Source organism: Macrobrachium rosenbergii, chromosome 48, assembly GCF_040412425.1.
Source record: "Macrobrachium rosenbergii isolate ZJJX-2024 chromosome 48, ASM4041242v1, whole genome shotgun sequence".
Taxonomy (NCBI): Eukaryota; Metazoa; Arthropoda; class Malacostraca; order Decapoda; family Palaemonidae; genus Macrobrachium; species Macrobrachium rosenbergii.
The window spans coordinates 61,314,997-61,341,860 of NC_089788.1; the positions used below are offsets into that span (position 1 = coordinate 61,314,997).

General features: G+C 36.1%; 1 protein-coding gene across 2 annotated transcripts in view; it reads left to right on the plus strand.

Annotated features, from left to right (window-relative positions):
• Nucleotides 1-26,864, plus strand: part of LOC136831453 (facilitated trehalose transporter Tret1-like) — a 280,303-nt gene that overhangs the window by 87,841 nt on the left and 165,598 nt on the right. For both annotated transcript variants that reach the window (XM_067091927.1, XM_067091928.1), the window contains 2 exons: nucleotides 1,988-2,086; nucleotides 17,699-17,797. The gene's annotated coding sequence lies outside the window, so the exon portion shown is untranslated. The remainder of the gene's footprint in view (nucleotides 1-1,987; nucleotides 2,087-17,698; nucleotides 17,798-26,864) is intronic.

Here is a 26,864-nt window from a genome sequence, read left to right on the forward strand (position 1 = left end):
AAACAGTGTTATTCTTCATTTCCTCAACATTGAATAGCCAGTTAAAAAAAAAAAAGGAATTCAAGAAATGTCAAAGTGACTCCAAAGATTGCACATGTAATTCCCGTATTTTTGCCTCCAACGATTAATATGTGGCAGATAGAAACTGAAGAAAACGCTGTCAGGATATCACAGGCCAAGATTCCTCAGAACAACATCAAAACTTGCACTGGAAAAACGAAACCCAGATTCCCCTTTTGCTTTCTCTGAGGAGGGAAAATGCACGAAATGTCACGCGACGCTTAAAAATGCCGACAACGTTTTTGTCCCTCCTCAGTGCGGAAATTCTGATGCCAGAGAGAGAGAGAGAGAGAGAGAGAGAGAGTACGACAGAAACTTGGTAACATTGCTATGCGAACTTGTATTTTCATTCTCATTTCTCCTTTCGCAAGATGTTTTTACTTTTTGCTTCTGTTTGCATTGAGAATGTTATTCCACGTGTAATGGTTTGTTGTCTCATATTGACATTAAGCTTTCTTCAAGTTTTCCTTTGGAGGAGAGGCAATGAACATAAACAGACTTTTTCGTTCCCTACTGTTTCATGCGTAGAAATAAGATCGCTCTCGCTCTCCCTTTTTTTTTTTTTTTTTGTACAAAAATTCTCTCTCTCTCTCTCTCTCTCTCTCTCTCTCTCTCTCTCTCTCTCTCTCTCTCTCTCTCAAAATCGTGTCCTCAAAATAAATCCCAATAAACACACCATTTTCTCTCCTGAAAAATGAAAACATTGAATGTTTACCGCATAATTACGCCAAATCTCTCCCCAGAGTATTAACCTGAACCTGTTAATACTTCAAACCTGTATACCGTCTGTTTAGTTATAATTAAAGATAAAAAGATTAAACGAATGGAACGGTTTTGTAAATTATATTTTTTCAGAACTGAAGTATTATATATTATATACATTTTGAGTTTTTAACGCGGTAGCTTCATATTTTATGAGAGGTATTCTAACAATATCACATGAGTGTAATTATATACATTGCAAAAATCATCAATCAATTCCAATAATATTTTATAACGTTTTACCCTTCAAGATATGCTAGTAATAACTGTCTCAGATTTGTCTTGCATGTAGCATATTGTCTTTCGTTTTAAGACTAAAAAAGAAAAATTCAGTATTGGACATTCTGCATAGTTTTCCATGAAACTGCAACTGCTATTAGTCTCCAGTTCCAGAAATCATAAGAGGTCCTTTTCATCAGGACGAGAAGTAATTGCCTACTTGGCACCTGACGTTCCATGTTCCAGCTTAGCCTCAATACTTCCAGGAGGTTTTCCCTGTCTTCCTTATATATCTCTTGGCCTCTCCTGGCCATATGTTGGTCAGAGCGTGAAAACTCCCTTCAGACTCGAAGAGATGATTTATATGCTGGGTGACTGCGTGTATAGATTAAAGGTTGTGGTATCCAAGGTAGAAAGTGACGAGAGAAAGAGAGAGACATACAAACAGATTAATTAACTAGAGAATGCTCATGTTGAAGAACGAAAGTATACAGAGAGAGAGAAAGAGTGAGCATAAAGCATTAAGAAAGCATTAACGGAACATTCTCCTTGAATGTTTTCGCTTTCCCTTCAACGATGTCGTTAAGTTTCTCTGACCCATTTTTCCACAAGACTTAAAAGACAATCCTTTGGGGTGATTCATTATTAATACGTCTTAGTCGGCAGTCTCATTTTACCTTAAAATCTACCTTGGTACTACTGGTCTCTAAATTATCTTTAAGAGTTTAAAATGCGCCTCATGCAGCTTCTGTCGTTGGTAATGTGGAGGCTGTGAGGCTGGGGAAGTTTAGAGGACAGGGGATCATTCTCTATTTACTAGATGAAGATCTGTGAATACGGTCATGTTTTTCTGAGAGGCCACCCAATTTAGCATGGAATGATTAGAAAATGCATTTTTTATTCATTTGATTTCCATATTTAATCCATTCATTTCTTGTCATTTCAGTACGTGGAAGAGGGACCTCCATGAGAAGCCCAACTCCAGTACCATATTAGGCCCCGTGACCCTCTGGAAAGCAATATCGCTTAGATTCCAGGATTCCAGGTAAGTTATCGTTAGAGCTGAAAATCTTTAGAGGCCGTTCAACCTCACACTTTGACCGTGAAAACCTTGCTTAGAATGGAAGGGTAGTCCACTTCAGAGCCATCCAACTAGTCCAGAACAAAAGAAAAATAACTCCATTTTGAAGAAAAACATTTTCATTTTTTTTAATCAAGCTGTTTTGCTCAATGAGTCTAGAACCTCGAATCGTATAGACACAAAAACAATGATTTCATGATGATGTTACGAGAGAGAGAGAGAGAGAGAGAGAGAAAGCCAAATTAGATAAGAAAACACCAAATTAGCTGAGGTTGATAAACAGGTAGAGAGAAGAAAATGTGCAAAAACTGAAAGTGAGACTAGAAAGCACCAGTACTTCAACAGACTAACAGACTCATGCAGAGATATAATTTTATATTGTGTAATAACTAGACCCACAAAACGGAATATGTCCGTTCATTTCTTTTCTGTAATAAACGCAAACCAAGGTAAGATACATATTAAATAAACAATAATCAAAAGGAGAAGAAATAACAAAATAAATAGAACAGACTAAATAAAAGATAGCTTTGCAAGGAATTCTCATCACGATTTGCAGGGATGATACGCCATTGTAACAGCGGTGTCCAACTCATTCTCTCTCTCTCTCTCTCTCTCTCTCTCTCTCTCTCTCTCTCTCAAATATTAAAATGAAATTTTGATGTCATTTCGAGGGATTCTCACTAGTAACCTAGTGTCTGCGTTTGCTCTATACTCAACACAATTATTGCTTTTTTTTTTCATTTTTTATACTTTCAGATTCTTTCGGTTACTTATGTGATACGGTTTTCAGTAATTCAGTTTGATCAATCTCTCTTATGCTGATTGATTTCCAAGGGAAACGTTTACTGGAAATTAGGAAACGTTTGACTCAGTTCCATTTCAGAAACAGATTTTGTGAAGAGCTTTTGCACGATTCTGTCAAAGATGGCGCGTTTGGAGATACAGACGTTGATCTGTTTGTCCCAAAGTTTGCCCGTTTTGTGTCCACTTTGATTTTTTGTTTGCAAGAGTAAATTATTGTATGTTGAAGGAAATAATGATTTCATCTCTACTTATTGATGTAATCCAACTCGTGTTGAGGATTCTTTGAGATAGAATAGAGCCACTTGTCTCACAGGATGAGATTGTGACAGCACGCGCAAGTACAGAACAGAAAGAGAGAAGTGAAGTGCGGTAGAAGAGAAAATAGTCAGAACCACTTGCCATTTATGTCCGCCTGGAATTTTGCCTTGTAACCTAATTTTCTTTAAAAATAATTATTTTTTAAATTTTCCTTTACTAGCGTTGCAACGGCAATGGTAATCTTACAATAAAAGCAACTGGACACGCAATAAGGAATTTCCAAACAAAATGTTTGACCAGTTTCCCAGGACTGGCAACTGTGCCGATTTCACTACCTTCCCAACATTGGCAAACATGCCTCAGCATTAGCAACAAGAGGACATCCAATGCCTAAATCACCACTAGACACTACCTTTTTACACCAATGGCATCATTAATATAGTCCTGAGCAGACATTACAATGTATTAACCAAGAAATTGTATTCAGTAATACAGTATGCAGATGGTTTGACTGTCTGGTATTAATGCTTCTGTGGTTGCCAGTTTGTTCCTACGAGGGACTGATGATGGAAAGGACTGGTAACGTGAACATTATTTCGTGGATCGTCGAAATCTTAGTTTTTAAAATGGATTACACTATATTTTTCAGTTATATTATTCAAATATGAGTGAGGGAGAGAGAGAGAGAGAGAGAGAGGGGCGGGGGTCAGGGATGGAGATAAGAAAATCAACTGAAATTCCCATTTATGATTTCAGAAAGTTTCATATATAATCATTAATGACCGAAAGAGAGAAATAAATAAAAAGAAAAGCTAAAAGAAAGAAGACAAACATTCGGTTCATTTTTAGCCCGAGGTCAATCGATTAGAGATTCATGTACAGTACTTTCATTTCTGATTTATTTCCCATTTTTGGATGCATGGGAAGAAGAGGAGACAGAGAAGATGGAATCACACACTGTGGATTCTTAGGTATTTTGAACTATTTTTCGTCCCATAATTGATCCGCGGCTTGAAAGGTACTTGTCGAGGACTTTCTTTTTAATCATATGGGTATTTTTCCTTACTTGCAGACTCCAACTTACTGGAAGAACTTTCTTTCAGAATATGTGCGTCTTCATCATAAATATATATGTATATATATATATATATATATATATATATATATATATATATATATATATATATATATATATATATATATATATATATATATATATATATATATAATATATTATAGTATATATATGTAATATATAAATATATTTATACTGTATATATATATATATATATATATATATATATATATATATATATATATATATATATATATATATAAATACATATATATATATATATACATATATATATGTATATATATATATATATATATATATATATATATATATATACAGTATATAAACAGTATATGTCACTCACATGTCCATGACTTTTTATGTTTACAAATATTAAGCCACATATATTGCTGAATATCTAATTTACTGTACTATACCTTGAGAATGGCCCAAGAGGATTTATGCTTGATTAGCGCTCCGTCCTCCGGGTGGTCAAAGTCTCTGTCTATCACTGCTTCTAAACCAAACGCAGTTTGAATCCTGCCGGGGATGAAGCACTTATCAATTAGAATTCCCCATGAATGTAAGCTATTCCGTAGGTATATTAAAGGATAGCCCATCGCGGTGCTTTCCCCTCCGGTATGAAGTTGCTAGGCATATAACCCCTTTTTATGCTCTGGTCGTGACCACCATAGTATATACATATATATATGTATATATACATATATATATATATATATATATATATATATATATATATATATGTATGTATGTATGTATGTATGTATGTATGTATATATGTATGTATAATTATATATAATTACAATTCCCCATGAATGTAAGCTATTCCGTAGGTATATTAAAGGATAGCCCATCATGGTGCTTTTCGTTAATCGTAGAGTAAATAAATCAATAACAAAGCATTTTCTCAACCAGTGTTATCATTACTCCTCAACAAAGGTGTTCCTTCCCTAACCTCCAAAACCGGTCCCTGTATTTTTTTACGATTTTTATTTCTTCTTTGTATTATTTTTATTTATTCGTATTTTAATTTCAGTGTTTAAAATTTTTTTACTTTCAGTGTTTATTTTTATTCTTATTAAAATTTCTAGAATTTTCCTTTTAATATTTGTTTAATTTTTTATTATTTCTCAAAATTTTCCTTTTAATTTTTTATATTTATTTCATTTTTATTTATATTTCTTTCATCACTCTTTAGTTCTATTTTATATTGAGTGTTAATTATATTTATTTCTGTCGCCAATTTTTTATTTTAATATCTATCTTTATTTTTCTAAATTTATGTTATCGCATATTATTTTTTTATTTACTTTCAGTTGTATTCACTCTGGTATTTAGTTTTATTTTTTGTTTTTTTATTTAGCTTTTTATTTTGTTTGCTTATATATATTTTTCTCTTTGTTGTATTTTCATTACTTTTATTCACACTTGTATTTTATATTCATATAGTTATTCTTTTATTGATCTATTTTTATTTGTTAAAATTTTGCATTTTTATTTTTGTTTTAACTTTTTTATTTTCATTTACTTTTGTATTTGTATTTTTTATTTATTTATAATGTATTTATTATTATTCTAATTCACATTAATTTGTTATTTTTAGCAAATTTTTGTTCCTTATTGATTTTATTTTTATTATTTTTTGCTTTTATTTTTCTTCAAATGTATTTTTATTTTTATTTTTATTTAATTGTCTTTTATTTTTTATTTCTTTTTATTTTCAGTCCTCTTAATTTTTTTCGTTTAGTTTTTTATATTTGTATTTTTTGTCAATTCATATCTATTTCTATTTAGTTGTAAGTTGTATTCATTTGGTTTTATTTTTTTTTTATTTGTTTTCATTTTTATTTGTTTTTTTTGTATATATATTTATTTCTCATTTTACTTTAATCTTTTTAATTTATTTCGTTTAACTTTTTCCGTATATATTTTTATTCTATATTTTAGGTTTCACTTCAGTTGTTATTTATTTTTAATTTCACTTCTGATTTTTATCTTTTATTTTCATCTTCCTTATTTTTTATGTTTAGTCTAAAGGAGTTTTAGTATTTATATTATTTGTTATTTATCCTAATTTTTATTTCATTATTTTTCTTTCATTTCATTTTTATTTATTTTCCTTTTATTGTTATTTATTTTGTTGTATTTATTTTATAACTATTGAATTTAGGTTTTATTTGTTTAGATTCTCATTTTTAAGTTTTTTGTTTTTTATTTTTATTTATTTTAAGTTTCATTTTTAAAGGTTTTACTTATTCTTATTTGTATTTTTTACTAACTTTAATTACGTTTTCATATATTTGCATTTTTATTTATACATTTTATTTGTCTTTGTTTCTCTTTTATATTTTTATTTACTACTTTAGTTATCTCACCATCACAACACCATAACTTCCTCCAGCACTACAACCAGAAACGAAACGAGGACAGAGCCCCGACCTGAAATACTGTCACTTTCATTGATGAGATCAAGAACGCAAAGGTTGAATCAAGAATCCAGATGAGTCATCTGACTTCGTTGAGCTTCAGAGATTACGGAAATATAAAAAGTTAGAAACGAAACTGTACGAGAAAAAATACACTTATCTGGATGAGTTCAATGGTTATGTCGACAACACCCATTAAAAAAAGGAAATGAACAACCACCATCCAAAAACCCCGGGTCCATATATACATATACGCCATTAACCCCATATCTCTGGGCCACAATTTCCCAAACAAACGGAACCACATTCTTTCCCCTCCGAGATACCAATTAAACGCGCTGGCTTCCACTCGGGTAATGATCGTCCGAACGAAGTGAAATATAATTCAATTAAGCTTCGTTTCATTTTGGGAGTTAACTGAGCTTTCGACTTGTCAGGTTTAATGGAAATTTAGGTGGGACGCCTGCTGAATTCAAATGTGAGGATAATATTAAGTAATGTTTTCTCCTGTGATACACAGACATGAATTCGCAAAAACAAGATTTTAAGTGTGATTATTAACTCACGAACATTTACATGGATGAGGGAGAGACCACTAAGAACGGAAGGATCTTCCCTTGGTACCACCTTGGTCTGTTGTAGGTTGAATCGCAAACAACAATACAATCCGTGATTTCTCCGTTTAATTCAAGGACGGAAGCAACAGTTACTCTGAGCGTACTGGACGCAAGAAGTATAATTTTATTGCAGTCACAGAGTAATGAAATATTACCCCCAAGTAAATGATAGATAATAAGTAACGATCTAATGAAGTAAGGCACAAGTAGCGATCCCATGGCAATCGAAAACATAAGTATTAATGCCTCAAGAAAAATCAAAGGTAAGAACATAACTACTAATCTTAGGTAAGAACATAACTACTAAAAAAAAAAAAAAAAAGATTGTTGATATTTTGTAAAATCGACAGAACATAAAAAAAAAAGGGCAGGGGGGACCCGATATGACAGTAATATTGGTTTCACTGCAGAGCTTTCACAGAGGAGCACCATCGAGATGTTCTCCGAAATTACAAATAATACTAATTCATTTAAATGGCGATTGTCTAGAATGTGTTTGATGATTAATTTTAGTTCAAATAGACCAAAATATTTGCTTCATTCTCTGTCTTTCTAAGACATTTTCTAAAGAACCCAAGACAACTGGGTATCTGGAAACCCTGCACATGGAGGAGGTCTGCGAGGACCTATGGTAGAAAGTGGGATATTCAGATGAGCAGATGTTAAGACAGCAACATTTGTGAAGGAAATTGTGATGCAACACAAAGACTGTGGATCACGTCATCAAAATAAACGCATGCCATGTCCTCTCTCCCTGAGACTGATTCATTGTTATGCCTCACTTTGCTTCTGGGGTAGAACCAACAAAGGGTTATTGCCTCGTTCACAGATGACGTCAGAGGAATGTTGTCGGTCAAAAACAAAACTTTGTAATATCCCTCGAGGTAAACTTTATGTTACTGTATAAACTTTGTCAGATTTGATGCAGTGCTTCTGTAGGATATCGACTCATTTTTTTGTGCATATGCATCCATAATTAACCATACGCGCCTCATTATTGCGCATGTAAATACTGACACAGCTAAAAATCCGATATCAATTCCAACCGAGATTGGGGCGACTCGATAGGAACCAAATAACCGTTGAATAAAAAACTTTTTCAGACGAAACAATCTGAACATCAGTAAACTTCTTCCTCTAACTGGAAATAGATGGCCTTTGTTTTGTGTGTTGGAGATAATGGGCCCAACTCTTCAGCTACCTTTCACCTCCCCCCTCCCCTTCCCCTCATCCACGTGATGGCCCTCATTTCATGATGGGAGAGATGGGAAGAGGCAAATCCGGGTAGGACAGAGAGCGAGAAAAGAACAATTGACTGCTTATAAACAGTGAATGGGAGAGAAAGACACTGTGAGAGAGAGAGAGAGAGAGAGAGAGGGAGGGAGGGAGAAAGACACTGAGAGAGAGAGAGAGAGAGAGAGAAGAGAAGAGAGAAAGGCTACACTTAACGTGCACAAATTTCGCCCGAGGGACTTGTATTGATGATTCCATGACACGAGAGGCTATCTGGATCTTCCTTGGGAATGAATAAATGGATAAAAGGAGGTGTAAGACATGTGACTAGATTTCACAAGAAAATTTAGTCATTATTTATAAAAGTAACGTCGATGTACTATTTTTAAGCCCGAACATATAATTCCGAGAGGGTCTAATCCTAGTCAGAACTCTGGGATTTTCTCTAAGAAAATTTGTATTCTCTCCTCCTTTCCCCTATAACAAATGGGGTAAATCAAGTGTTTTGTTATTTTGATGTATTACAAATGAGATTTTCCGAATGTCCGCTTGGCTTATTTATATATGGTAATCATGCCAGGACGGAAATAATCTAACTGTTATCAGTAATAAAAGATGTACAAATAGAAGTACTATCAGGATTTTCTTTGGTTATCTGCCTTTTGATTTTATTTTATCCCTTTATCTTTTTACTTTATCTCATTATTGCCATCCATTATTTCCTGTGGTATCTGAGAGAGAAGAATCCATTAATGAGAACATATTAATGGATTATTAATTTCCTTTTCATCTAAGGAAAACCGGAAGATAAAGAGACAACGTTAAGAAGTGCGCCATTAACCCTACTGCACAGGTGTATTGCTAGTTGAGTCATTCAGTCAGTTATCGAGGTCACTGGCACGTAACCTACCTTTCTTCCTGTTCATTATCCCGGATGACATCTTCGGTCAGATAAAGATGCGTCACCTTTTCACTTCCTCGACGTCTTTTACCTGTTGCATTGGAATCGAAAATTCAGGAATGTTATCCTTTGGGGATTTTCATTCTTGGTTCCTTTAATCCTGGTGAAACCTCGACATCCTTCGATGCTTCCCGACTCTTCCCGATTCCTCGGATTGAGAGAAAAGTCGGACGTCAGAAGAGGAAACGAGATCAACCGAAGGTCTTATTCTTCTGTGAGGTCGAAGAAGATTTTGTTATTGTTTCTTATTGCATAGCATTTTCTGTGTATGCTCGCCGTGGGCATGCATGTACATCTGTATGTATGTTCACTACACTATACCATTCAGACGACCATTGAGGCAAAATCGCTGAAATTAACATGACGTAACCTTAGTTCGATGAGATTTCTTGGCCAATTCTGATCATCAGTGGGGCGTTAGTTAAGACACTGTCCTAACCAGTGGGAGGGCCAGAGTCCGATTCCTGACCTACCTGGAACGTGTTTGATTCGTTCCGTTCAACCCAGAGAGCATGAGTTGACCTATGCAATGAATGATGTACCTGTTAATGTGTAACTTTCGTAGGTCACTCTCTCTCAAGTAGAAGTGCATGGAGTTATAAAACTCATCCCAAAAGACTTCCTGAGAATCGCAAGGAACTCCATCTGGAGCCACCCTTGTAAGGGACTGACTGACTGATTTATCAAATTTAGGCTGTCAAAACAGTGAGTGGTCACTTTTCAGCGCTTAAGATAGTGAAGAGAGGGAGCTGGATCTAACGGTGGAACAGGAACAAACCCCACATTTGCAATAAGGAGTAAGAGTTAGAAAGGTTGGACAGCAAGAGTGAGGAAAGGAAGCAGGAATAGAGATAAAATAGAAGGCTACAGCTGTGGGCCGAAGGCACACTGCAAACATCCTTTAGTAATGACTATCGTTCACCACGTGAGAAAGGTGCACTGACGAGATTAACCCTTTGCTGGGACCCATAAGGGAAAAAAACGTCTGGTTTTATATGTATATATATATATATATATATATATATATATATATATATATATATATATATATATATATACATACATACATACATACATACATACATACATATTGTATATATATTCACATGTATATATGTGTGTATGTGTGTGTATCTGTGTACGTGCGTGCGTAGGCTATGTGATGTATGTGTGTGCATTTTTATGAAGAATGAAGCTTTGATGGTTGCTGAGATTCATCGGGGCTAGACTTCTGTCGGAAAAAAAGGGAGAGTTGAATGATAGAATTTGCCTTCAATATATCCCATGAGGCATTACGAGAGACAGACAGACAGACAGTTTGTTCCTTTCAAATTATTCCTTTCTCTTTTCACCGTTATTATTTTTGTCTTTTTGCTTTCACCAATAGTTTTGTCTTTTTCTGTATTTCTCGAATATCCTTTTATTTCAACATTAGGATTTTGAGTATTTTCACACTTGATTTTGTGTATTTTTGAGAGATTCAGCTTATTAAACCTAATAAAGCCTTGACATTGAAAAGCAGCATTAACATATCGCTACGATTACCAGATCAGAGTAACGAAGCTCCCACTGTTTTAATAGAAATGTAATCTTTGAGGTTCTATCTTGGGAGTTACTACAGACCTGAGCCATTATCTCAATACAATCTGAAATTCCCAGAAATTCAATGACGGTATTGTCCATAAGACTTGTTAACCAGATGGACCATTAAAGTATAGAATCAATATTGCCTTATAGTCGAAAGTCTCCAGTCACTTAGTAGCATCTTTCCTATTATAGACTTCCTGTCTGTCGAGAGAGTTAAGAAAAGTAAATTTATGAGATTGCGATAAGGGGAGTATCCATGATGCAATAAACATCATAAGACGTCACTACGGTACTGTGTTATCATTGGTCAGGAGGATTATTACGTCGATCAGCGAAAGAAATGAAAGGACAAAAAAAAAAAAACAGAAAATAACAAGTAAAGAGTGACAAGGATCACGATAAAGTCATTAAAAATCTAAGGGAAAATCATACTTCATATCTTACCTTAACTTAAGTATTGTACACTTGCAAACTTATAAATATATTAAAAGATAAGATATAAGCAGAGAGGCAGCAAATGTCTGATCGCCCCCCATTCCCTTGAGTGCGGGAAGCTAATGAATGGCTGCAAACAGAGGGTAAGTATATAATTAGTGGGTGTAATTGTACTTGAGCGGAGGGTCTTGTATAAGAGGGCGCTTCGTGAACAAGAAATAAATGTCCTGTGAGCGGTGAAAGAGAGAGAGAGAGATGGGACTTACAAAAACGTCCTTGAAGTTTACGTAAAATTTATAGAAGTTACGCACAGGTGTCATGGAAGACCTTAAAGGAAAGCTACACAGGCAACTGAATCTCTTCCTGAGATGAATCGAGGAACCTCATTTTCTGCAACTTTCTAAAACAATTGACAAGGTGCTTGGATTCCTCTTCTGACTCTCTCCCTCTCTCTCCTCCTCCTCCTCCTCCTCCTCCTCCTCCTCCTCCTCCTCCTCCTCTTACTGCTTTTTCCCATTTTCTGACAGGTATATATATATATATATATATATATATATATATATATATATATATATATATATATATATATATATATATATTCATACGAGGAGATGGCGAGGAAAGCAATGGGGGAATAACATACTATGTAAGGTGATGGAATATAAGATACATTTTAATACATATGTTATATATATATATATATATATATATATATATATATATATATATATATATATATATATATATATATATATGTGTGTGTGTGTGTGTGTGTGTATGTATATACATATGTGTATATACATATATGTGTGAGTTCCTCGTTGAACGAATCAGTAGAGTTCTCGGCTAGCACTCTGCTATGCCCGAGTCGAGTCTCCGGCCTGCCAATGAAGAATGAGATGAATTTATTTCTGGTGATAGAAATTCATTTCTCGGTATAATGTGGTTCGGATTCCACAATAAGCCGTAGGTCCCGTTGCTAGGTAACCAATTGGTTCTTAGCCAGGTAAAATAAGTCTAATCCCTCGGGCCAGCCCTAGGAGAGCTGTTAATCAGCTCAGGGTCTGTTAAACTAAGGTATACTTAAACTGTGTGTGTGTATATACTTATATATATACAATCTGTATGTGTATATATATATATATATATATAATATATATATATATATATATATATATATATATATATATATATATATATATATATATATATATATATATATATATATATATATATATATATAACACATGTATTAAAAAGTGTCTTATATGTCATCACCTTCCGTAGTATGTTATTTCCACCATTACTTCCTTCGCCATCTCCTCGTATGAATAAACAGCCAGTTATTTATCATCAAATCCAAACTTATTAAATTGCGGTTTAAAAATAATATCTTGATGGTTTACACGATAAGCACAAAAGCAGGCCATGTTAATGGCGTCGTTTCCTTGAAAAGATGAAAATGAGTGCCAAGAAATATATTGGAAACCCTCAGGCCCTTAAGGCGACCGGGTCGATGGAGGTCGCTCTGGGAGGAGAGGCAGTGTTGCCAATGCCGGGAAACTGTCTAAAGGGCTCTGGCACTGTTGTTATTTGAATGTTGTTGTGTGTATAGATACTGAGCACAAATTTTATATATTTTTTAAGAAATCCAACGTCATTTGCCAGTTCGAAAACGCTTTATAGTTTCCTCTAAAAGAAAACTATTGAGATGGCTTTTTGTCTGTCCGTCCGCCCACAGATCTTAAAAACTACTGAGGCTAGAGGGCTGCAAATTGGAATGTTGATCATCTACTCTTCAATCATCAAACATTCCAAACTGCAACCCTCTAGACTCAGTAGATTTTATTTTATTTAAGGTTAAAGTTAGCCATGACCGTGCGTATGGCACAGCCATAGGTGCCAACTTAGGCCACCACCGGGCCGTGGCTGAAAGTTTCATGGGCCACGGCTGAGAGTTTCATGGGCCACGGCTGAGAGCTTCATGGGCCGCGGCTGAGAGTTTCATGGGCTGTGGCTGTACAGAAAACTCGATTGCTCCGAAGAAACTTCGGCGGATTTTTTACTTGTTGTATATAAGACAGTCTCCGATAACAGTCAAAGTTCGCGCGTGAGTCTACATCAGTCTTTTATCTATGTACTCGTATTTCATTTATGACGCCGGATAATTTGCAGCCAATCGATCAGTTTCTTTCCTCCTTGGCCTCCCATACTGGCGTTCCTTTTCTACCAGTAATTCTCAGTTCTAATAAAGTACTAAAATAAGAGGCGATAAACCGTTGAGATTTTTCACCTGCAGTCAAAACAATATCCATTAAACATGAACAAACGAACTAAAATACAAGCAAAATAAACACAAACACAACGGAATTGTTTTATTGAAATGGAACGCAAACATTTTCTCGCTTTCAAAGGACGTTTTCCTCTTCATGCTTTTGATCGGAACCTCCGTCACAAATTATTATGAGAAGAAAAATAATGAACTGGATATAAATGCAAAGACAGAAAGCAGAGGTTATTGCTTGCTATTTCAGCAACCTCTTCCTGGATGGGACGAATATTATTTCGTTCCGACTTTAATTATCTCTCCCTTTGGCCATTCGCTCGGCTAAGTTCACCGTGCGATCCCTTTTGGGTGTAATTAATCTTCAGCAATTAATGTTTTGCTTCAATATCACAGGGTCTCCATTTATTCTAATAATGTTTATTTTATTCATACAATTTTGAAGATTTCCCGAAGTCTGCCATTTATTTTGGTTATTTCCTTTTCGGTTTCCAAGCAGTGGCGGGGGATATCAATTAGGTGAAACCATTTATATTATCGAGACTTTTTAAGGAGGCTGAAAAATTGACTGTTCAGAATTTTAAAAATTAGATTTCCTACAAAACACATATTGCCTGTTACATATTATAATCAAACGCAGTTTTAGTAACTTATTAATTAGCTAATATTGCTAATGACATCCATTTGTTTGTTAAAGGAGCGAATTAAAGTTGTCTGGTAAAATATTAGATAAGGTCATTGAAGATTCCACCTTTCCCCATGTGTCCTTGGAGGTATTCTTAATTTCATAAACCCTAAACAGCCATTTAAAAAAATTAAGGAATTGAAGCAATGACAAAACGACTCCAAAGGTAGCACATAAAATTCCCACACTTTCACCCAGAAAGAATAATAGGCTACCTTAGGAACTGGAGAAAACCCTGTCAGACATGAAAGACCAAGATCCAACAGAACAACAACATCAAAACTTGGTCTGGAAATACAAAATACAGCGTTCCCTTCTGTTTTCCTGAGGAGGGAAAATGCACGAAATACCCTATGACATTTAAAAATGCCAAGGGCATTCATTCCCCTCAATAATGCGGAAATTCTGATGCCATGAAGAAAAAAAAATTATAGACATGGATTTATTAAAATGCACTAAAAAGTCAGAAATGATTTTTTGAGAGACACCAGTATTTTCTTACAATTAATCATGTCTACAAAAATAAGCGTGGGCCCCAAACATGGAAGGAATTGCTACAAGAAATGAAAATTATATATTTCTTTTCTTGTAGCATTTCCTTCCATGTTTGGGGCCCACGCTTTTATTTTTGTAGACATGATTAATTGTAAGAAAATACTGGTGTGTCTCCAAAAAATTATTTTTTACTTTTTAGTGAATTTTAATAAAAGTATGTCTATTTTTTTTTTTATTTTATACTTTTTAGTTTTGACAGAAATTGTAACCGATTCATGATTGTAGTTAACGAAACTGATATCCGTTTACGGGTTGGGGAAGGAAGAGAGAAAGGAGGAAAGGGGAAGGGAAGGGAGGGAAGAGAAAAGGGAAGGGAAGTAGGAAGGTGCGGCGAAGGGGAAGGGAATGGAAGAGGAAAAAGGAGGGAAGGGGAGGGAAGGTGGAAGGTGAGGGGAAGGGGGATGGAAGAGGGAAAAGGAGGGAAGGGGAAAGGGATGGAAGGAGAGGGAGGGAAGGTGAGGGGAGGAGGGATGGAAGAGGAACAAGGAGGGAAGGGGAAGGGAGGGAAGGTGGAAGGTGAGGGGGGGGGAGGGGAAGGGAGGAGAAAAGAGGAGAGGGGAAGGGAGGGGATGAAAATGGGAAGGAGATGGAGGGGAAAGAGGAGGGGAGGGGCCGAGGAGGAAGGGGTAGGGGAGGGGATAGTGGGGAAGGGGCGGGAAGTGGAGGGGATGGAAGAGGGAAGGGGAGGAGGAGGACACAGCTAAATTAACATTTGATGCATTCTCTAGAAGGGGAGGGGAAGGGAGAGAGAAGAGGGAAGGGGGGGGAGGACACAGCTAATTTAACACTTGATCGTGTGCCTTGGAAGGGAGGGGATGGGTGGGGTAGTGGATGGAAGAGGGAAGGGGAGGGGAGGGAAGAGGGAAGGGAAAACTGAAGACACAGCTAAACTAACACTTGATCATGTGCTGGGAAGGAGGAGGAGGATGGAAGAAGAAAGGGGGAGGTGGATGGAAGAGGAAATGGGAGGAGGATGAAAGAGGGAACGGGAGGGGCTATATAGAAGATAGCTTCTACTAAGTCAAAGAAGTTGTGAAAAATCCGAAGAGTTTCATACAAATCCTTAGATACTGGGAGAGGTCACTGCTGACCTACTGATCATGCAAGGTTGTATTGTCACCGGGACTGAGCAAGCATGCAAAATTTCAAGTCCATCGGACGAAGGGAACAGGTCGAAAATTGAGTTACAAGATTTGAGGACAGACAGACAGATGCAGAAGTCAAGTTAACTAAAAACATGTAAAAAGAGGGAGAGACTGGAACAGGACAGAAATTTCATAACTTTGCGATATGATTTTTTGTTTCCTTTCTTATTTCTCCCCTGCGCATTGCATCCTTCTTTTCCCATCTTTGCATTCCGAATATTTCTTCCACGTTTAATGGTTTGTTGTCTAAAACTGGCATTTCTTTTCCCGTTCCCTCTCTCCCCATAATTTTCACTCTATCGAGGTGGTAAAGGATCTGAAATGTTTTTCATATAAATACATCAGTTTTTCTTTTCTCAGAGTATTCCTAAATCAGTACATCAACATTTCACATCAAGTTCATCTACAATTAGAAATAAAGGGAATTAAAACAACGAACCTCGATTTAAATCATATTTTTCAGGGTGTAGCATTAATTAATTTTTTTTCGATAGTTGGCATGGAAGGTCTACATATTATATGAGAGATATTTTAACAACATTAAATGAAAGTGAACGGTTTATACATAAAGCAAAACAAATATAAATTTATGCAGTTTTTAAAATTTATTTTTTAATGAAAATATATTTTGCTGGAACAGATGATAAAAAGAAGACGGATTTTTCTGAAACGATTCGTAAAATGATCGCATTTTCCTCTCTTCCATTGACCAAATACTCCTCCATCCGTGAAGAAGCCCTGGAAATCTCATATGTTCTTAGACACTACAGCTTTTAATTAGACTCCGAATCCCGAATTCAAAAGAAGTCTCCTTGATCAGGAAGCCAACTGATCAGAGGATAGAAGCCTGTTTTGTAGTTTGAGGTTTTATTGTATCGAAGATATATAGTAATTAACGTGAGAGAGAGAGATAAGCAGACAGACAGAAAAATATGGTATCAAGTTGATGTATACGTCAGAGAAGCATGACAGAGAGAGAGAGAGAGAGAGAGAGAGGTTGTGGACGTTGGTGAAAGCGGTTTGAGTCCCCTTAAAAAAAGCATAAATGGAAGTCTTTTTTCTGCCACTTTTCCTCGAACGATGTCTCATCGACATTAAGTTCCTTTGATCCAATTTTCCACAAGATTCAGAAGAGTTCCTTTGAGAAGCTTCTCATTTGTACGCCTTAGTCGGCAGATTCCCCCTTTTTTCTTATGGGCTATTTTGGTACTGTTCTCTAAAGATGGTTGGTTTTAAGGAAAGACAAAAACAGTCACTGTCACATGCACATGCAGACTTCAAAACCAAGGATAAACTTTCTTTGTGAAATCAAACTTCAACAGGTTCTGCCGCGTTTTGAGTAGTGAGTTTGACGTGCGCCTAATGAAGAATACGGCAGAGAATGCGGCCTATTTTTTCCATAAAGCCATCCATTTTAACATAGAATAAATTTAAATAGAATGCAAATATATTTCCCTACCTAACCAATTCTTTTCTATTCATTTCAGTCTGTGAACGTGGGGCCTCCAATGGAAACAAAACTCCAGTGCCATATAAGCCCCTATGACCGTCTGGAAAGAAAAATGGGTCCTCTTCCAGGGTTTCAGGTAAGTTATCATTAGAGCGGATGAGGATAGGAAAGTCCTACAATCTCGCATTGCTTAGATTGGAAGGTAACCTTCTCCGGAGCCATCCATCTACTTCATAAAAAAAATCGAAAAAAATTTAAAAAGTGAAAGTATTGCAAAATGTTAAAAAAAATAAATTCTTATCACACTTTGTAAGGATGTTAAGCCATTGTGTATTGCAGTCCTAACAGCTCTCTCTCTCTCTCTCTCTCTCTCTCTCTCTCTCTCTCTCTCTCTCTCTCTCTCTCTCTCTCTCTCAGCCTGTGTGATAATGCCATCTGAATTTTCCTCATGAAAGAGGGCAAAGATAAAAAATCTTCAAGCATTTATAAACGTTGGAGGACAGTTGGATCCTTCGCCCCTTTAGTGAGAGTAGAGGGAGATTTGGGTCCCAAATGTTAAAATGATATTTTGACATTATTTCGAAGGGTCCACACCCATAGTTTTTGTCGGTGATTTGTCTGTATTCTGCTCAGTTTTTCTTTTTATACTTTCGAATTGTTAAGGTCACTATCTTAGTATGTTTACAAAATTCCTTTGATGATTGGAAATTTATATTTAATTTATTTAAGGTTATTTTATTTCCAGATTGGAAATGAAAAGATGAACTGCTATACTGTAGTCCAGATAAGGGTCCAAAAATCTTGCTTAGGTAGGATGGTGTCACCTAAAACGTTTTCAAGGGAAAATCGGGAAACTATTAAAGTCCTAAAGAAACAACTCTGTCAAAGAATGTTAATTACTCACTAATTTGGAAGATAAAAATAACCAGAAGTGTTTTCACTTTACGATTCAAGGTTGGGCCGCAATTAGTTACAGGAATTAATTTTCAATCATATTCTTGTCACAGCAACAGTTTACTGGGGTCCAATTTGATCAGTCTCTCTTATGCTGAATGATTTCAAATGGAAATGTTTACTGGAAATTTGGAAACATTTCATCCCGTTCTATAAAAAAAACTATGAAAAGCAACACCTTGTAATATGCTGAAAGCTTTTGCATGGCTGAGAAAGTTGATGTTATTGGAAATAGAGACTTTGACCTGTTTGTCCCGGTGTCTGTAAAGTTTTTCTGTTCACATTTGCCTGTTCAGTTGTAAGAAAGTAAATTGTTTGGGAAGGAAATAATTATGTTGCCTCTACTCATTATTTAAGTGAACTGAGTTTAGAATTATTGTTCTGGATTTACAGATTTGATAAAATAGAATAGAGCCAGTTGTATTAGTGAAATAGTTACCTGCAACTGGGAAGAAAAAGTGCGGAGGAACGGAAAGTAGCAGGGCAAAACCATTTGCCACTCAGTGTTCCCCAAGGGGTTTTGCTCTGTAACCTCATTCTTTCGAATAATGAATGATTATCTGATTCTTGTATACTGATGTGATAACAACAATGATGAACTCGTCCCAGGATTGACGACACTGCCATTTTCACCACCTTCCCAACATTAGCAACATGGCCTCAGCATCAACAACAGGAGGATGTCCAGTACCTATATAGGTAACAGACACTATCCTCTTAAACCAATGGCGTTATAATATAATCTAGCGTTTGCCATAAATGTCATTAGCCATCAGGGAATTATATTCAGTATGTGGATGGCGGGACTGTCAGGTATAAGTGCTTAAATCCTTGTCGGTTCTTATGAGGGACTGACGATGGAAACGACTGGTAACTTGCACAGCATTCCGTTGATCGGCTAAATCTTCGTTTTAAAAAGGGATATGGTAAGGTGCATTATACTTATTTCTAATCTTCAGGAAGCTGGAAGAGTCTCCAATCAGGAGGTGAGAGAGAGAGAAAGAGAGAGGGGGAAGGGAGGGTGGGCAGTGAGGTAGGAAGGGATGAAGATAAGAAAAGCAATCGATATTCCCATTTATAATTCCAGACTAGTTTCGCATACTTTACATTAAATTACAAAAAGAGAGAATTAAATGAAAAGAGAGGAAAAATGAAAGAAAATCACATAGAAATTCAGCTACGAAATTTCAGCATTAGATTTTCTCGTCTCTATCCAATTTACTTTTGCCTGAGGTCAATGAACTCCTTCTAAGAAATAGGTACAGAATCTTTGAAATATTGATTCCAAAGAGGGGTCAAACTAATAACTCTCATTTTTGCACATGTTTTGAAACATTCAGAAACTTCACTTACTTCGAAAAAGAAAAGAAACAGAAAGTAAAAAGATTAGATTAATCCAGAGTATATGATAGAACGGGTTGCGGCAATTTCATCCGATATCCCCACCTTTCTCTCTTTGGGGTTTTAAGGAAATGGTATTTTAATGCTCGTTATCTTAGTTAAGAGAAAGGCTATGAAGCTTTTGATTCATTCAAGACAATTTCTATAAGTTATCTGGGATCACTAATCCTTCTCAACTGGAGCTTTATACTGTTATTAATTTTCATCTATCTTACATCAGTCAGACAACCTGTCCCTCTGTTCCTGAAGCAGTGACATTCCTCATTTCCTTCCGATACAAAATTCAGATATCTCGTCATTCCAAAGTCCACTTGATGATAAGAAAATGACAAATTGATACAAAGAAAATTCCAAGAGTATCAGATAGTGATAAATAGGGAATAACAAGAGAAAACCAAACATGAGAATAACAGACAAAAAGTTAAAATAACAAGAGCATAACTGGAGAATTTCCCCATTCAGGTCCCCTTCTATCCCCTGGAAGACTCTCACCTAACGTTCAATCAACCCCATCAGATATAGGTGTCTCCCCTTTATTTGCGAGGTCTCATTAGCTACCCTTGTTCTAGAGAGAGAGAGAGAGAGAGAGAGAGAGAGAGAGAGAGAGAGAGAGAGAGAGAGAGAGAGAGAGAGCCTGTTTCATGAAATACGTCTGTGATTTTTAGAAATTTGATGGATGTCCTCACATAAGTTTTAATATTAATCCAGTTTCGTTCAGTTGTACAGATAGTAAGCGAAAGCACTTTCATATAATAGCAGACATCAGATATTTGTATAGTGTTCTAAAATATCCAAATGCCACAAATCGGCAGGGCCCTTCTTACTTAACGTCCGAAAAGAGCCTGGCAACCAGGAAACGAATCCCCTAATGTCCTGATGATCTTTATCCTAAGGAAATTTGTTAGATACATTCCTATTGAGTACCTGAAATCTAAGGATGGAAAGATCAGTGTCTATGTGCACGATATCTTCCTTTTCTTAAATAATCCTTTGTATATCATTTGAGGAGATATTCCAAAATGACTGACGCAGAGCCTCATCGAGGCGATCCCTCTTCTTCCTCCACTGATGGATCATGAGATCGATGATTGAGCAAAAGCCACATCAACTCCAGACACAAAGCGAAAAATAAGAGACAGAGCCACCGATGACAAAGGCAACATCGAAGAAAGGACAATAAAAAGACGGAATAAAACCGAAAAGGAAAGAGGCGAAGAGAGATTCCCAAAGTTAAAGGCAACAACGAATATTCTCACCTCAAACTTCGATAAAGAAATGGCGCGAGAGTAAAGAGACTTGGACAGACATTCCACGAAAGAAGACAAAGAGATGATTATCTTCCAGTGTTTTCCTCTTAGATCTTCTCTCGCTGCGTGTCAAGGGGGCATCTTCAAGAAAAGTTTCATATTTCAACTTTAGCTTTTACTCCCCGTTAAGTGACGCACCTTCACTTCGACGCACACTTTATTATCAAATAGATATTTCTCACGCATGGACAGACAGATACACACACACACACACACTCATATTTTATATATATATATATATATATATATATATATATATATATATATATATATATATATATATATATATATATATATATATTTATTTTAGTCTTTTTTATGGTCGATACTACTCTCCATAACCAGGAGAGGAGATACAAGCAGTACACTGAGGAAGGATGGAAATACCGTAGTGTTACCGAAAAAAGGAAGTATCTTGACGTTGACATATAGTAATGAAGACGAAAGTGAGTGAAAAATAGGCTTAGTAGATCGAAATTTTTGGGTAAATATGTGCAAATACTTCTGGGAGAAAATAAAATGATTCTTCAGAGATTTAAATGTGGAGAGGAAGGTCTTAGAATAAATAATGCAAATCAAATGGATATATTCAGTGTGAGGAGAACGCCTTAGAGCTGAAAGCTAAAACAAAGTTCAGAGAATTTAGAAAAAGAGTCAACCTTCAGTGTGAAGAACAGTTGTGGAAACAGTTTATTTTGCTGTACTGACTTGTCCAGCGAGAATCATTATTTACTGAAACATATATAAGCGTATATGCATGTACAGACACATAAATACATGAAAGTTTTCATGTAGTTATGAGAGTATGACTAACTGAGTGAGACAGCTGAATTTAAGGAATGTTTGGAAGTATTTCCTGAATAAAACCAATCCTTAAAAGGATTGTGTAACTCAAAATCTCAGATCAGAAACTTTTAATAATATCTCCCATTCCTTTCAGCTGTGTGGGAATTATGCAAAAAAATCAAGGCTGGAGAAAAGGAATATTCGTGGCTTTCGTGGAGGTCATTGTGCCCTGGGAATTTCTCATTCCTTTTGTTTGTTTTCTTTCTTTGCTCACTTAAGGGGGAGTCTGCCCTTTGTATTTGCTTAGAGATTTCATTATAATATTAATCCTTTCACTGCTGTCTGCATTTGTTTATTTCTTAGTGTTTCGTTTTTCGTTGTTAGATGTCATTGGTTGCGAAATTGGAAAATGTTATATTAACCATCTTGTTGGTGAATGTATGTGTTTATGTGTGTGAGTTGACGTCTTTGCAAATACAGTACTTTCGTTAGGTGACCTCGAGACGATTACCTCTTGGGAAAAGTCAGTTAAGAATTGATGTTTTGGTGGTATGAAAACTACCTGACCCAGTTAATAAAATAGGGATCCTTCCTATTGGCGGCTTTGTATTTGCAATAGCTAATTTATATTGAAGAATTTTATAGTATTATTTTGATAATTAAATTTAGTTGTATGACTTTTAAGGACAGAGGTATGACTCTACTGATGCCACCTTTTTTCTACTAGATGTTTTTTCTTTGGGAATAGATAATCATCTTCTTTAAAAAAAATAGTTCTGTAGATTTCTTTCACTCTTGGAGGCAGACACTTCTTTTGTTCGATTTTAAAGATTTTATTGGTCTTTTGGAAAAATGAATAATGTTATGTTGTAAGTAGAACTTTATCCAAAACTTTTTGCAGAATCACTGCCAGAAGGAAATACAGTAATTTCGATCATAGACAGTAGACAGTCTTAATGGCATCCATATCCTTTTTTCTCTGGGGATTACATTGTTAGCTACTTAGCCCATTTTTGTATCATGGTGGCGGCCACCATAGCATTCAAACTACCAGCTGCCTGATCCACTGCGTCAGCCGAGGGTTACAATGTGTTTTTAATGGAGTGTGTTCACCTGCCTCTCGTCGTGCAGGACTGCTTGCTTTAAAATCAAGAATACTACCAATCACACTACGAGACTCGTACACCAAAAAAAAAAATATGGTATTTCTAGAAAATCAGTAGAAAAAATAAGCTCCTTTCCAATAACTGGGTGAGGCTTTGCTTTAGAATTTGTAAGTTGCTTCTCGGGAGATAAATGGCCACTACCTTTCAATCCCATGTGCTTGAATTATTTAGCTTTTAATTCATTTAATGGAATTTGATTTGGTTCAGAACGAAAGCTCACGAGTCTCATGATGTAACACGAATTTAATTTCGCAAGCGTTCATAAGCAAAATAGATTATAATAACGATTGTGAACTGACAGTCTTTCGAGAGGACACCTACAGTACTTGCACTAAGACAGTGTCTTGTCTTAGGACTTGTATGAGGGATGTAGAGATCGCGTGCTAATGCCCAGGAGTCCCAGAGCCTCGTGTCATGTCGTGAGGTATTCACAGCAGGGGAAGGAGAAGCTCACCTGTTTGATGATTAAGCTTGTGAGAGTCTAAATTGAGCTTGACATGGCCAGCGGCAATCACAAGATAATGGATGTCATTTCCCGTCTAATGAGTTGGTCCAAGAGATCTTGGGTCAAGAGGGATTTGCGTGACGCCAAGAGGAAGAGATACGTAAACGAAATTGAAAGACATTGTAAGATTCTGTCATCCTGCCACAGAAGTGGACAATTCTTTACTTAAGGAACAAACCACAGAATGTGTTCTTGACCGTGTAATGGCAGTAAAGAAATGTATAAACAGCATGACAGTATACCATAATCGATAATTATCTTTTTCTTTTTTATTAGATTTTTCTCGCATTTTGTACTGATAGGCTGACCGTTTGTCAAAAGAAATGAGTTAAATAGAAGAAATCAGTGTCACCACAACAAAATTAAGAAAACAAAAGGAAAAAAAACCAGCTCGACGCTTCCGCTCTCATGTCAAATTGCTGTAAAATAACTGCACAATCCTTGTTTCTGGAAGTAATCTTAATCCTGCAGCTCTTCGAAAAGAATCGAAAGAAATGTGACTGAATTACATAGTAGTCGTATGAATTCTAAAAGGAAACCAATTTCCATACCTTTGGTCCACATCATTGCCTTCGGTTTGGATAGACGGAAATGGACAATGGACTGCAAGGTTCACTGACTGCTTCTCTCTTGTTACTGCCAGGCTCTGGCAGAAAGGCCCTCCCTTCCTTCCTTAATCTTTATCTGGCGTTTTTGGGCCGATGTAAAATGAGATTGTTTCTCCCTCATCTGCTTTCCGGTATAGAAATTCATACATACGTATAACAATGACTATGTACTTGTATGCATGCATAAGCATAACCATACATATATAAATGATACATGAGAGAAAAGAGAAATTCCGCTGCAAGTATCTTTAAAGGAAAAGTCGAGGCAGTCGAAGGGTGAAACTGAACATCTTTATCTCAATCGCCAGAAAGATTCTCCCAAAAGAAAATCGAAAAAGCAAATGGAAACTGACGAGGTTTTCATGGCTCTCTCTCTCTCTCTCTCTCTCTCTCTCTCTCTCTCTCTCTCTCTCTCTCTCTCTCTCTCTCTCTCTCTCTCTGTGTTGGTGTGTATTCAGTCACTTACTGATTATTGCATATCTCCTTTCGACGAAGACAACAGATTTCAAATAATAAGTTAGAACTGAATAAAAGGAGACAGTGGGACGAGATTGCTTCATATCCTAAGGATTTAACTCGTGATTTATCAACACTTTGAATGCTGGAAAGATTCTAATCTAGAAGAAACTGACAGTTTTCTATGAGACGAGGAGAGAGAGAAGACTCTCTTGATGTCGGGCCAACCCATTCCTGCATTTCCCATGAGACCCCAGCTGCCTGGAATTATCACCACCTGCACAAAGGCTCCATCTGGGTACGACTGGAATGTATGCTCCTATCCTGTGACAAACACCTTCATAGTGCGAGACTTCGTCTGATTTATGATGGATTTCGTTTTGCAAATACTTCAGTATCCCTAGCTACCATTACTTACTCTTGCAAGGCACTCATGGGGTTGATTTGTAATTGCCTCTAATTCGATTCTGTCTTTTAACATTGGACCTCGTTCCTTTGACTTCTCTTTTCTCAAACAATTCAAATAATGACCCTGGCAGCCATAGAGTTAGTTACTATGCAGCAGAAAGGGAGAAGCACCAGTTATGTAGGGTTAGTGATTGCCATATGAAGGAACTCTCACACAGAAGGGCTTACCGTGATAATAATAAAATATTTTTTTATATTTTTTAAAAAAATCATAAATACCATATCGAAAGGTGTTCTGCATTATTATAGCAAATAAGATTATTTGAAGCAGAAAAACTTATAATTCTGTGAATAACTGAATAATTACTGTGCGAAGGAGAGGTTTGTGGAAATGAAAGAAATGTCAAATAGTAGAGAAATGATTTTGACTGCACCTTCCTGATCCACGGGAAAATAACAATAAACCTTGATGATGTATTCAGACAGAAGTCATTGTTCTAAGACTTCCAGTCCTCAGAAAGTCTCTCTCTCTCTCTCTCTCTCTCTCTCTCTCTCTCTCTCTCTCTCTCTCTCTCTCTCTCTCTCTCTCTCTCTTTAGACTCTTACTGGATAACTCTCTCGTCTAAAATGAGGGATCTACCTGTTGACTTGAGCCATAAATTGCGCACCTGGCTATTAGTCGACTTTTTTGTGTAACAAACCAAAGTCACGAAGGAATTTGTTCACAACAGAATACTAAGACAAAATGATTGAATAAAGAAATAAAAAAAATATTCATCCAGAAAAAATAAACAATATAAATATCCCCTAAGGCAACATTTCTATACCCTCAGATGCTGTGAGCTGAGAGAGAGAGAGAGAGAGAGAGAGAGAGAGAGAGAGAGAGAGAGAGAGAGAGAGTTTATATTGAATAAGGGAAATGAAAAAGAAAAAATGAATAGAGCTGTAAATTGGGAGGCGTCGGAAATGATGAGAACGATATAAAAGGGAATTTGAGTCAGATAAGAGAGAGAGAAGGAAAAAGATGAAGCAATAAATTGCAACACAAAGGGGCAAAGATGTGAACTGAGCGAAGGAGGAGGTGATAAAATTGATATGAATTTCATATGAGAAGCAAACTCTGTGAGGAGGTATGAGAGCACAAATATATACAGAGTATATATATATATATATATATATATATATATATATATATATATATATATATATGTGTGTGTGTGTGTGTGTGTGTGTGTGTGTGTGTGTGTGTGTGTGTGTAAGGCGGATGATGGCGAAGAATAGATGAAAAGAAGAGAACAATTAATTATTTTGTATATAGCCAATAACAAGAATCTGTAATGAAACAGAGAATGAAGACAAAACCAGCAACATTGCGTAAAAGAAAAATATATGAAAATGAGATTATAGATAAATAAAAGCCGAGGAAATCAACAACGAGAACTTTCGTATAGCTAAGAAAACAGAAAGAGAAAAACGCTTAAGTCTCACCTGGACGTGTTTTCTCTTGAGCAGACAAAAGCGATTCCACATCCAACGGAACGTTTGTTTTTCCAGTTCCTTTTCCTTCGCTTCCATTGTTTACTTCACTTGTTTATTTACAAGTGTTTGTTTC